Source organism: Saccopteryx leptura, chromosome 8, assembly GCF_036850995.1.
Source record: "Saccopteryx leptura isolate mSacLep1 chromosome 8, mSacLep1_pri_phased_curated, whole genome shotgun sequence".
NCBI classification, from domain to species: Eukaryota; Metazoa; Chordata; class Mammalia; order Chiroptera; family Emballonuridae; genus Saccopteryx; species Saccopteryx leptura.
Genome location: NC_089510.1, coordinates 7773983 through 7784093, shown reverse-complemented (window position 1 = coordinate 7784093; position 10111 = coordinate 7773983). Strand labels below are relative to the sequence as shown.

At 44.4% G+C, this 10111-nt stretch overlaps 1 pseudogene; it reads right to left on the bottom strand.

Annotated features, from left to right (window-relative positions):
- Nucleotides 1-1964: 1964 nt before the first annotated feature.
- Nucleotides 1965-2585, bottom strand: LOC136379878 (nascent polypeptide-associated complex subunit alpha pseudogene; annotated as a pseudogene).
- Between the last annotated feature and the right edge of the window lie 7526 nt (nucleotides 2586-10111).

Genomic DNA, 10111 nt, shown 5'->3' with positions numbered 1-10111 from the left:
AATACACACATGGCACACATGCGTGCACACACATGACACATGCACACACTTCTAGTGCCACCTTGGAGGTGAGACCAGCGTGCCTCTCTGCTCTTCCCCTCCCCCCTTCGGTTACCTGGCACGTCAGGCTTCTTTTATTTGCTGGCTTTATTCACTTACTCATCCAATTAATTCTACAGAAAATCTTGAGGGCCTAGGATTTGCCCTCTGTAAGTCAAAGACATCATTTCGGTCTTAAGGTGTTCACAGCCCGTGGGGCATGGCGTCGGGAACGTGGTCAGCGCATGGGTGGGGGGCAACAGAAGTTCGTGACCCTGGAAGGAGGACAGAGGACTTGAGGACTTCAGAGGAGCAGTTACCCCAAGCTGAACTTTGTCTCTGTAAGAATATAAGCTGTACAGGGGGCAACCACACATTCTTTCTGCTCCCTGCTCTTTCCAAACATGCTCTACGTACTGTCCTTGACAATCATCTGATTCCTCAGAGGTTCTACCCAGTGTTGACAAATATAAATAAGAAGAAGCAGCAAACCAAGCAAACTGATTTCTAGCAGCCAAGTGAAAAACTCTTCTGCGGTGACAGCTTTATCGGAGAAATCATACGAGGTTCTGGGTTCCTCACGATGTATATGAAGAATCAAACGGTGTTAGTCAAACGTTTGGGCCCCTCATTTCTGTACTGAGATTAAGATAGGTAATCTGATGATTTTCTGCGAATAGCCCACAGTAGCAGGGGTTACCTCAAATACCTTTCCTGATGGGGACAGATTTAACATATAAAGTTAGTGCTCGTTAACTGAAAATACAATTATTAGGTTATTGCATGAATAATTTGGTTAGCTCGGTTGGGAGGACACAGAAAGGTCAGTATGGGCATAATTTTTCACATAAGATGAATGTTGTCTGCAGACAGAATGCAGAGTGTCTTCTTCAAGGTGAGGTCTTGTCCTTGGCTAGTGTCCCCATGCAGACACTCTTTCCCCTTCCATGTGCCTCTCCATCCTCAGCCACCTCTCCTTCCAGAAGTGTCCCATCAGCCAAACAGTGAGTGTCCACAGCTTGCCCGTTTTTCCGAGAAGGAAAGGGAGCATTGTTTTTTATGCATGTTTGTGGTACATGTGCTGTTTGTCAGGAGTTCAGTGGACCGAGTAGAGAGATGGAAGAGATAATGGAATTAAGGAACTGTTCCCTCAAATTAGTTCCTTCCTACAAACATAGTTTTGAAAATGTTGTTACTTGAGAATAATTTAAGACTTTGGATAAATATTTCTTTGGAGCATCATGTCTTTATAACTTTTTTGTTTGTTTTTTGTATTTTTCCAAAGTGAGAGTGGTGGGAAGGAGGCAGGCAGACAGACAGACTCCCGCATGCACCCGACCAGGATCCACCTAGCATGCCCACCAGGGGGTGATGCTCTGCCATCTGGGGCGTTGCTCTGTTGCAACCGGAGCCATTCTAGCACCTGAGGCAGAGGCCATGGAGCCATCCTCAGTGCCCGGGCCAACTTTGCTCCAATGGAGCCTTCACTGTGGGAAGGGAAGAGAGACAGAGAGAAAGGAGAGGGGGAAGGGTGGAGAAGCAGATGGGTGCCTCTCTTGTGTACCCTGGCCGGGAATCGAACCCGGGACTTCTATATGCCTGGCCTATGCTGTTCCGCTGAGACAACCGGCCAGGGCCTACAACTTTTATCTGTACCATGGACCCGTGGTAAACTGGTGATACCTATACCCCCTTCTCAGAGTAATGTTTATAAACGTGTAAAATAAAATACACGTGATTACAATTAAAATAGATAATTACATATAAATACAATTAGGACAATGACCTTAAAATTTTATAATATCATATGTGTCTTTTTTTTTCATCCCACAGGAGGCCACAATTTTATTAATGATAGAAACAATTTCAAATCCAGGTGCAGTAACTCTTTTGAAACACCAGAAAAAGTGCTTGTTTGTAGACGGTTACATTGTTAATCCCACAACAGCATGTTCAATATCATTATTGTTGCTCCTCAGGGCTCGGACTGCCTTTGCTCTTGTCTATTTGCTTGTGACATGACTGATTCTGCACCCTTGACTTCCACACCTGTTTCGTCAGACTCTTCCTGCTCACTCCCCTCTCAGGCAGCTGGTGTCGGAGTTTTCCTCAATGTGTGAAATGGCTTCACCTTGAACTCTGAACTCCTCAGCAGCTGCTAGCCGTGCTCGCTAAGATAAATCCTCAGGTTTGGCTCCCCCAAACACTATGTGGGTGTCTGAAGCCGGGCTCTTGGAGACATCCGGTTTTGTGATGGCAAAGAGGATATTCTCAGATTTCCGGATGGTCACCCTTGTAACCTGTCAAAGTCCCAGTTTGGACACAGCCTTCTGTGCTCTGCCTTGCCTTACTGACTGGTTCTATTGACTTCACTGCTGCCCACTGGGCCTGTCGTGCGCTTGCCCGTGTGAAAGCGTGTTCCTGGAGCTCTGGTCCTGATTCGTCACTGTCAGACGCTGTGCCACACCCCGTCTCAGCCTGGGGCTCCGGGGCCGTGGCAGTTCCCGTCCTGCAGCGGGGACAGTTTCTGTAGTCTCACCCGGCATTTCTGTGCCTGGAACGCGGAACCAAGATGGCAGCAAAAAGAGCAGCCCTCTGTGTCTTTACTAAGACGTTAAGTAATAAGATCTAGGTGCTAGTCCGGTAGCTGCTCTACCTTGAAGTAGTGATGCTTATAAAGGATACTTTCAATTGTAATGTCATTGGAAAAAATGTCGTTTACTTCTCTTGCTGACAGACTCCCAAGAACAGCTAGCTACTAATTACTGTGGTTTGAAATCTAGGTTCAAAATTAAGTGAAGTGCTGGAGGTTCTGAAAATATTTTCTAAAAGAAATTTTTCTTTGTCCAAACTCGTGGACTGCTGAAATCCAGCTCTGGACCCAGGCAAGGAAGCCTTCTTTTGCAAGGGACCCAGCCGGGATCAACACACTGACTCCATTTCTACTGTTAACACAGAGAAGACGAGAGGACCTTCGTTCCCAATGAGGGGCTATGAGGAGTAAGAGGGGTCCCCTATTGCTTTGTCCCTTTGAGATGCTTCACTGTACAGTCATCCCACACTCCTTCTCTCATTCTTTAGAATTTCAGAATTTTTCCTGAAAAGCTTTAGTCCAGAGACAGCCCAGAAAAAAAAAAACAACAAAAAAAAAACAACAACCCAGAACAACCTTGAGCATGCCACAGGACCTTTGGACCCCAGCTATCTCTCCCATCTCCCACGTGACCACGGTAAGTCCCTCAGCCTCGGTCCTCGGCTCAGTCACCGTAAGACAGGCGCAGTAATACCCAGCTTGCAGAATGACAGTGAAGGCTAAACTGGCCAACGTCTGTGAAAATACTTGGAAAGCTGTGAAGACTTGTGCCAACGCTCTCTCCTGTGTGTCTCCTTTCACACTGTTGTACAAGACGGAGGGTCCAGAGAAAGGCACAGTCAGTGACAGCACAGTGAGGGGAAAAGTGTCCCCAGGCACAATGACAGCACAGTGAGGGGAAAAGTGTCCCCGGCTAGGGACATACAGAGCCTGAGAAAAGCAGAGCATTTCCTTCGCGTCCAGAGGGTCTCAGAGCATCTTTCCCGGTTAGTTTCTGGCTGCATGAACCACCGGCCCCGCCAGCCTCGACGAGAAGAACCCGGGAAGTTTCCCAAGTTGGCTTTAGTTCACAACGGGTTCATCCAGTCACCCACAAGTAATTACTTAGAAAAATGTTAGAAATTGCTCAGCAGGTGCCAACCAATTGGAATTTAGAGCTATCCGGGAATACAATGGCTCATGTGTTTTGAAAATAAATATTTAAACCTACAACTATTTGTGGGCAGAATTGTTAAGTCCCACAGAGCCTGCTTTTTTTAATTCTTCAGCTGACCTCTTGCCAAGCTCCTTTAACACCGAAACCATGTCCCATACTGTGTGAATAGTTTTACCATTTTAGGATTGATATGTATCTTTTAGAGAAGCACACGGAAGTATTTGGGGATGAAATGATATCAAATATTGATTAAATGAGATTGGCCACGTGTTAGCATTTGTTGAAACTGCAGGACAGTTGCACTAAGTTTTATTATACTCTTCTTACTTTCTATAGGTTTGAATTTTTCCATCGTAAAAATACTTAGAAGCTTTACTTGCCCAAAGGAAAAAAAAAACAAAAACGGTCAATGACAACACATTAAGGAAGGAACGCGCCTGGCTGGGAACGCAGGTGTGGTAAAGAAGTGCAAAAGAATGAAAGCGAATTAGTCCATCAGAAAATTTAGATTCTTTCCGGTCCATCTGGAGAAAGAAGGCTACGCACCCTCATTTGTCCTCAAATTTCTTCTACCAATATCTTTGCTGTTGTGCAACAGATGATAACAGCAAACATTCCATTAGGCAGGAAAACACATAAAACATGATATTTTTTGTTTGCTTTGTTCTGCTCTGTTGCCTCTTTTTCAGCTAAATCGATCTGACTGCCACTGAGGACATCCTCCAGTTGTATCGGCTCAAGTATCTGCTGGTCTTTTTTTAGAGCAGAAGGCTAGAATAGCTATTTATTTTTCGTCAGTGTTGCCATGATCTAAATATTTCAATCACAGAATTCAAGGATACATTTACTTGATTTTTAGAGTGACATTTTTCTCAGTGCAAAAAAAAATAATAATAATAAGCAAAAACTCAGAAAAGAATGTAGCGGGTTTACTGCTTACTAATCATACCACCATTTTTGTAGACCGTTCTGATCTTCAAAGCCTCTCTAAATTTATAACCAAAAGGTTGATAAGATTATTCTATCTACTGACTAGAATTGTGTCATTTCATTTGATGCTCAAAATAATGTTATGACATAGGCAGAGCAGGCAGCATTGTTACTATTTTACAAGTGAGAACATTAAGGCTCAGAGAAGTCAAATGATTTTCCTAGAGCCACAGAAAAAGAAGCAAGTTTAGAAGGAAGCCTGTGTCTCCTGGGTCCTAGTGCTACTCCCTCCTGATGGCCCATCTAGCTCCTAAGATAGTTATGAATGATGATTGACCTTAAATCAGTTTATCTTGGCAAGCATTTTTCTCCCTGGATCCCCAGCTGCCTGGCACCAGCCTTCTGCCCGAGATCCTGGGGTCATGATTAACAGGAGAGAACAGGTGGCAGGTTGGCCACCAGCCATGCAGAATTACTGGGGCACTTATTCTGGTGAAGGCTTTCCAAGCTTTGATTCCCAGGCATTTATTAAAAGGAGAGAAAACAATGTCATCGCTGCAACAAATGGAAAAATGAACCCTGAAGACAGTGTTTTGTGTTCTAGAAGAAAGCGTCATTCTAAAGATAATGTGCTGTTACTTTAGGAAGAGAAAGGAAACTTCAGCCCTGTGTACCCAAACTCCGGTCTCATCGGTTAGGAATGCTGATGTAGAATCCGGTAGGAACCATCTGAAGTCTGTAGTTCCTACAGGACCAGTTAATGCTCAAATAACTAATCGGTTCCCAACATACAACCCAATGTTTAGTCAAGTTTGAACCGACTGCTGCCAACATTTTAAAGTCAACATTGATATCTAAAATAAACACAGGCTGACTAGCACATACTGGTACTTTAATAATAAAAAAATTAATTGTGAAATAGCTCCCAGACAAAAGGAGTTCTTGGGCTTTTTATACGGGGAACTATTGATTGGTCAGAAGACAAAGTCCTCTAAATATTTTTAAAATTATTATGTACAACAAACTTTCTTTTTTGAGCACTCACTCTCTGGAACTGTGAAGGGTATGAGGTTTTACCCTGCTTTCAACTTAACAAGTCAGTTACAGTTTCTTAGATGCGCGCAGCAGCCGTGAAACTCTTGAGTCAGAGACGAAAGACTTTATTGCTACAAGCAGCAGCAGTGGCTTTAGCCAGTTGTCAGCATTTGAGCTTAGGGAAGCCACATCTTTTATAGCGAACTGTAAGCATACTTGCTTATTGCTGTCCAGGTAGACACTTTCTCACTCTTCTAAAGCAGTCTGCTGTACAGACAAGCTAGAAAAACAGACTTTGTCCAGAACAAAGGCAGCCAATGACACTATTTGGAAAATGGGTAGAATGTGAGAAATCCACAAATGATTGTCTCTCAACACATACTCTTTCACCAGACACTCTGAGAAAATGTTAAGGACATGAAGATGAAAAGAAGGAGCAGGCTATCTCACTCCTGATAAATCTGACACTGTTAACAAACTCAACCATGACATTGACCTCTCAGATTCCGTCCTTAGAAAACATGGGAAGCTCAGTTTGTTCAAGAGCCATCCTTAAATTGAGTCTTATAATCAGAAACATCGGTGGAGGAGCCCCAGGGGCAAATATCCCGTCCTTCTGTTCCTAACCTGTTTTCTCGCGAAGTGTGACAGTGGAGAGGGCAAGCGAAAGCAAGCACGCCCCAATTGCATTAGCGTCATTTCCAAAGCCTCCAGTCTGTGGCGTAATGATCCAAACAATGTCAAGGCAGCCGATAGTGTTTAAAGACAGAGGTGAGAGCTGATAGAAAAAACATGAGGGAAATCTCTCTCCTGATTGTACTGATAGGACTCTGCTATAAAAAGAAATTAAGAGTCAAGTCACACCAAAATTCAAACCAAAATATATTGTTGGCTCTAGGAAATGAAGCAGTGACAGATGACCTTTAAAATATAATTTAGAGATGAGTTTTTCAATGGGGACTTGAACATTATTACTAGAATGTATTAAGAGAGAAAGAGAGAGATGTTTTAAAATTCCACTAAGAAGACACAGACTGAGCTTCTGAAAAAGACTTCGACATTGTATCCAAATCACACGGACACCAGTTGATTCTCTATAACGACACTGCTCACTAAGGTTCCCTGATCCCTATATTCTATTCGGACTTTGTTTTTGTCTAGCAAGTTTCCAAAAATAATTTGATGGTTCTGGCTGACTTTCTCACAAGTGAGATAAAATAGTGACCTGAAGCCAGAAATATTCCAAGTTTCTTAATAGCTCCATTTTTTCCCACTGCAAATTAGTTAATTAGCAATTCAGTTTCTCAATCAGGCTCTTGTGAATTTAGTTAATACAAGCCAGTTCCATAAAAGTCTGATTCCCCTCACACCCTGCCTCTGAGTAACACGAGGATAATTAGTGGAGTTTTTGAAAATGCAAGCACACCACTAAGAAATACTTATGACCCTCAATGAGCTCATCCTGGGGGTCTGCTGATGAATTTGTGTATTCCAGAAGACTGAGTGATTCACTAATCGGCTTTTCTCTCTTTGATACCTTTTTAGTGTAAAACTGATTCTGTCTGTCCTTTGTCTCTGACTTTTCTATGAAAGTAAAAATTGAAGCACTTGTTGAAGCTCTGTCTATAATCTGTAGTACACAACACCATTTCCTACACTTGAATATTACCTATCAGCTGATATTTTCTTGGGCGACCTATAACAGTGACAATTTCCAAATCATTTAGTATCTAGTCATGTCTGTTATTCTTTGATCTGCCAGAGGTATTTCCTCCAAGATTATATATGTGTATGTGTGTGATGTTTCTGAAACATAGTGGAATAATATTGAATAACAAAGGCCTAAATGCATGGAAATACAGTTAGTGTTTAAATGATTTAAATTCATTTAATTATGACAGTGTGATTATTCCCCAATTAGTTTATCATTACAAAATACTTTAATCATTTTACACTGAGGAGATTATAGAAAATTGTCTCATTCCCCAGTGTCTTGGGCACTTTCCCTATAAAGCAATATCATAGGAAATTGCCCCATGGCTGTGGGTAAGGGTCTTATAGTATTGATTTCTCTGTATTTAGAAGCATCTAATGTTCTAAGCCTCTTGGGAAGAGCAGATTCTGAAAGCCACAAACTATAACCACTTAAAAAATGTAATAAAATGCTATGTATAATATGTGCCGACTGTCTGAAGAAGTCACCCGGTGCGTGTGAGGCGGATGTGCAGAGGAAAGGGAGGGAGGACAGGAGCTGGGGAGACGTCCCGTGAGAACCTGCCCAGCAGAGCCCCGGGCCCTCCCGGAGGAAGATTCCAGAGCAGCAGTTCCTTGGATGTGCAAGGAGGGTGGAAAGAAAAGCCAACCTTAAACAACATGTTGCAGAAGAATATTGAGTGAAATGAAAAACTGATACCTTAAGTGATGCAAGCAAGAGATAGACGTATACATGCAATGTGATACCATCCTTTTAACTTTAAGGGGCAGAGGGAAGAAAGACTGGACAATTCAAGCCCGCGACTGACCATGGGATCATACCGATGCTCTAGATGGCGACCCCACACGCAAGCTGGTGAGCCCATGCTCAAGCCAGCAACCCCATGTTCAAGCCAGATGAGCCCGTGCTCAAGCCAGCGACCTCAGGGTTTTGAACCTGGTACCTCAGCGTTTCAGGCTGATGTTCTATCCGCTGCACTGGTCAGGCCGTCTGCATTTTCTTATCTGCAAACAATGAAACAATGACACTATTTCTTAGTGTGGTTTTTGAGGACTGAATAAGATAACACACACACTTGTGGCTAATTATCAATCAGTGTTGGCTATTTCACTGGGGAAACAGTGATACTGTAGAGAGAGTCCCGTGATTCCACCAGCGTTGGGTTCCAAAATCACTTATCTCGCCGACCTTGTGAAATGAGCTAAGTCCTCTCTCGTAGAGTGTAGTGAAGTCAATGAAGAGAATCCAGGTAAAGCTTCTCGTGACCCTAATACATGCAGCTTGCTTTTTTTTCTCAGTGACCTAGGGGTAATGTGTTTGCTCCCTTCCTGAACATTTCTTCAAGGCCTGGCACACAACTATGGAAGAGACTCCTCTCCCAGGACCTGGCACCGGAGGTGCTCCGATGAGGATGCTGAGGACGCCGAGAGGAAGGGCACCTGAACCAGACTCGGGGGGTCAGGGAAGCGGGGAGCTGAGGGAGGGTGAGGAGAACTATAGTCTCCGGGTCCCGAGTCCCGGCGAGGGGCACGCAGGTCACGCAGAGACCGAGGGGTGGAGGGCGTGTCCCAGCACAAACTCAGCGCGGCTGGACAGAATGCGATGGGACAGGCAGAGGAGGTGACGTCCTTCTGCAAGCGTGTGTGGTCCATCAGAAAGAGCCAGATAAAAGAAGTGTGCGTGCCGGGCGAATCGTTTTTATCCAATCCTAGAAAATGCAAACTCCTCTATGGTCACAGAAAGCAGGTTGCTATAAGACGCACCCTTTTCTGAAAAATTTGGGGTCTAAAAATTGGTCTTATACAGTGATTGTAGATTTTTTCACTTGCATTTCCCGCTTTTTTGCGCTTGTTTTTGCGCTCATTGTTGAAGACAGTGATTCGTCATCAGACAGAGGGGAGGACAAGCTCATGGATGGGAGTTTTGACAGTGGTGAGGAGTTGTATGAATTCTATGATGAATAAAACTTAAGTTCATAACTGTAAGTAATACTTTTTTTTTTTTCAAAATTCAGGCCCCCAAATTAAGGCGCATCTTGTACGTAGGAGCGTCTTCGACTCAAGGAAATACAGTAATTTGCTCAGAAAATGAGCACACACAGCTAAACTCGGGTACATACACACTTGCAGTTGTTCAAGGAAGATAATAAGCTAAAGGGAGCAGCTCGCTGTCAAACTGAAGTGGTCAGGGACGCCTCTGGGGTATTCGCCTGGGGCGGACCTCGAGGACACTGGTCCCTCTCTGCCCCCGTCCCTGGCTCTCCCCTCTCACCGGATTTCCAGAGAAGGCTCTGGCTCCAGAGCCAGCTGGGGCTGCCCCACGGCGCCCCTGTGCATGCGGGAAGTGGGGGGAGGGGTCCTTCCTCCACACCACGCAGGCCAGAACCGGGGGCTGTGCGGCCCTTACCTATGGCTGAGCTCTCAGAAGCAGCGATTTCAGTTCTTCAGGCAACAAAACTGATGCAAGTTCATGATTCCACAAAAACACGGTAGCGCGTGGGAAACAGAAGAACGCCAATCAGGGGGCGTAAACACTGTTTCCCTAGGGAAAGCCACCAGCACCACATTCAGCCCCCTCCCCGGGGAAGACCACCAGCACCACATTCAGCCCCTCCCCGGGGAAGACCACCAGCACCACATTCAGC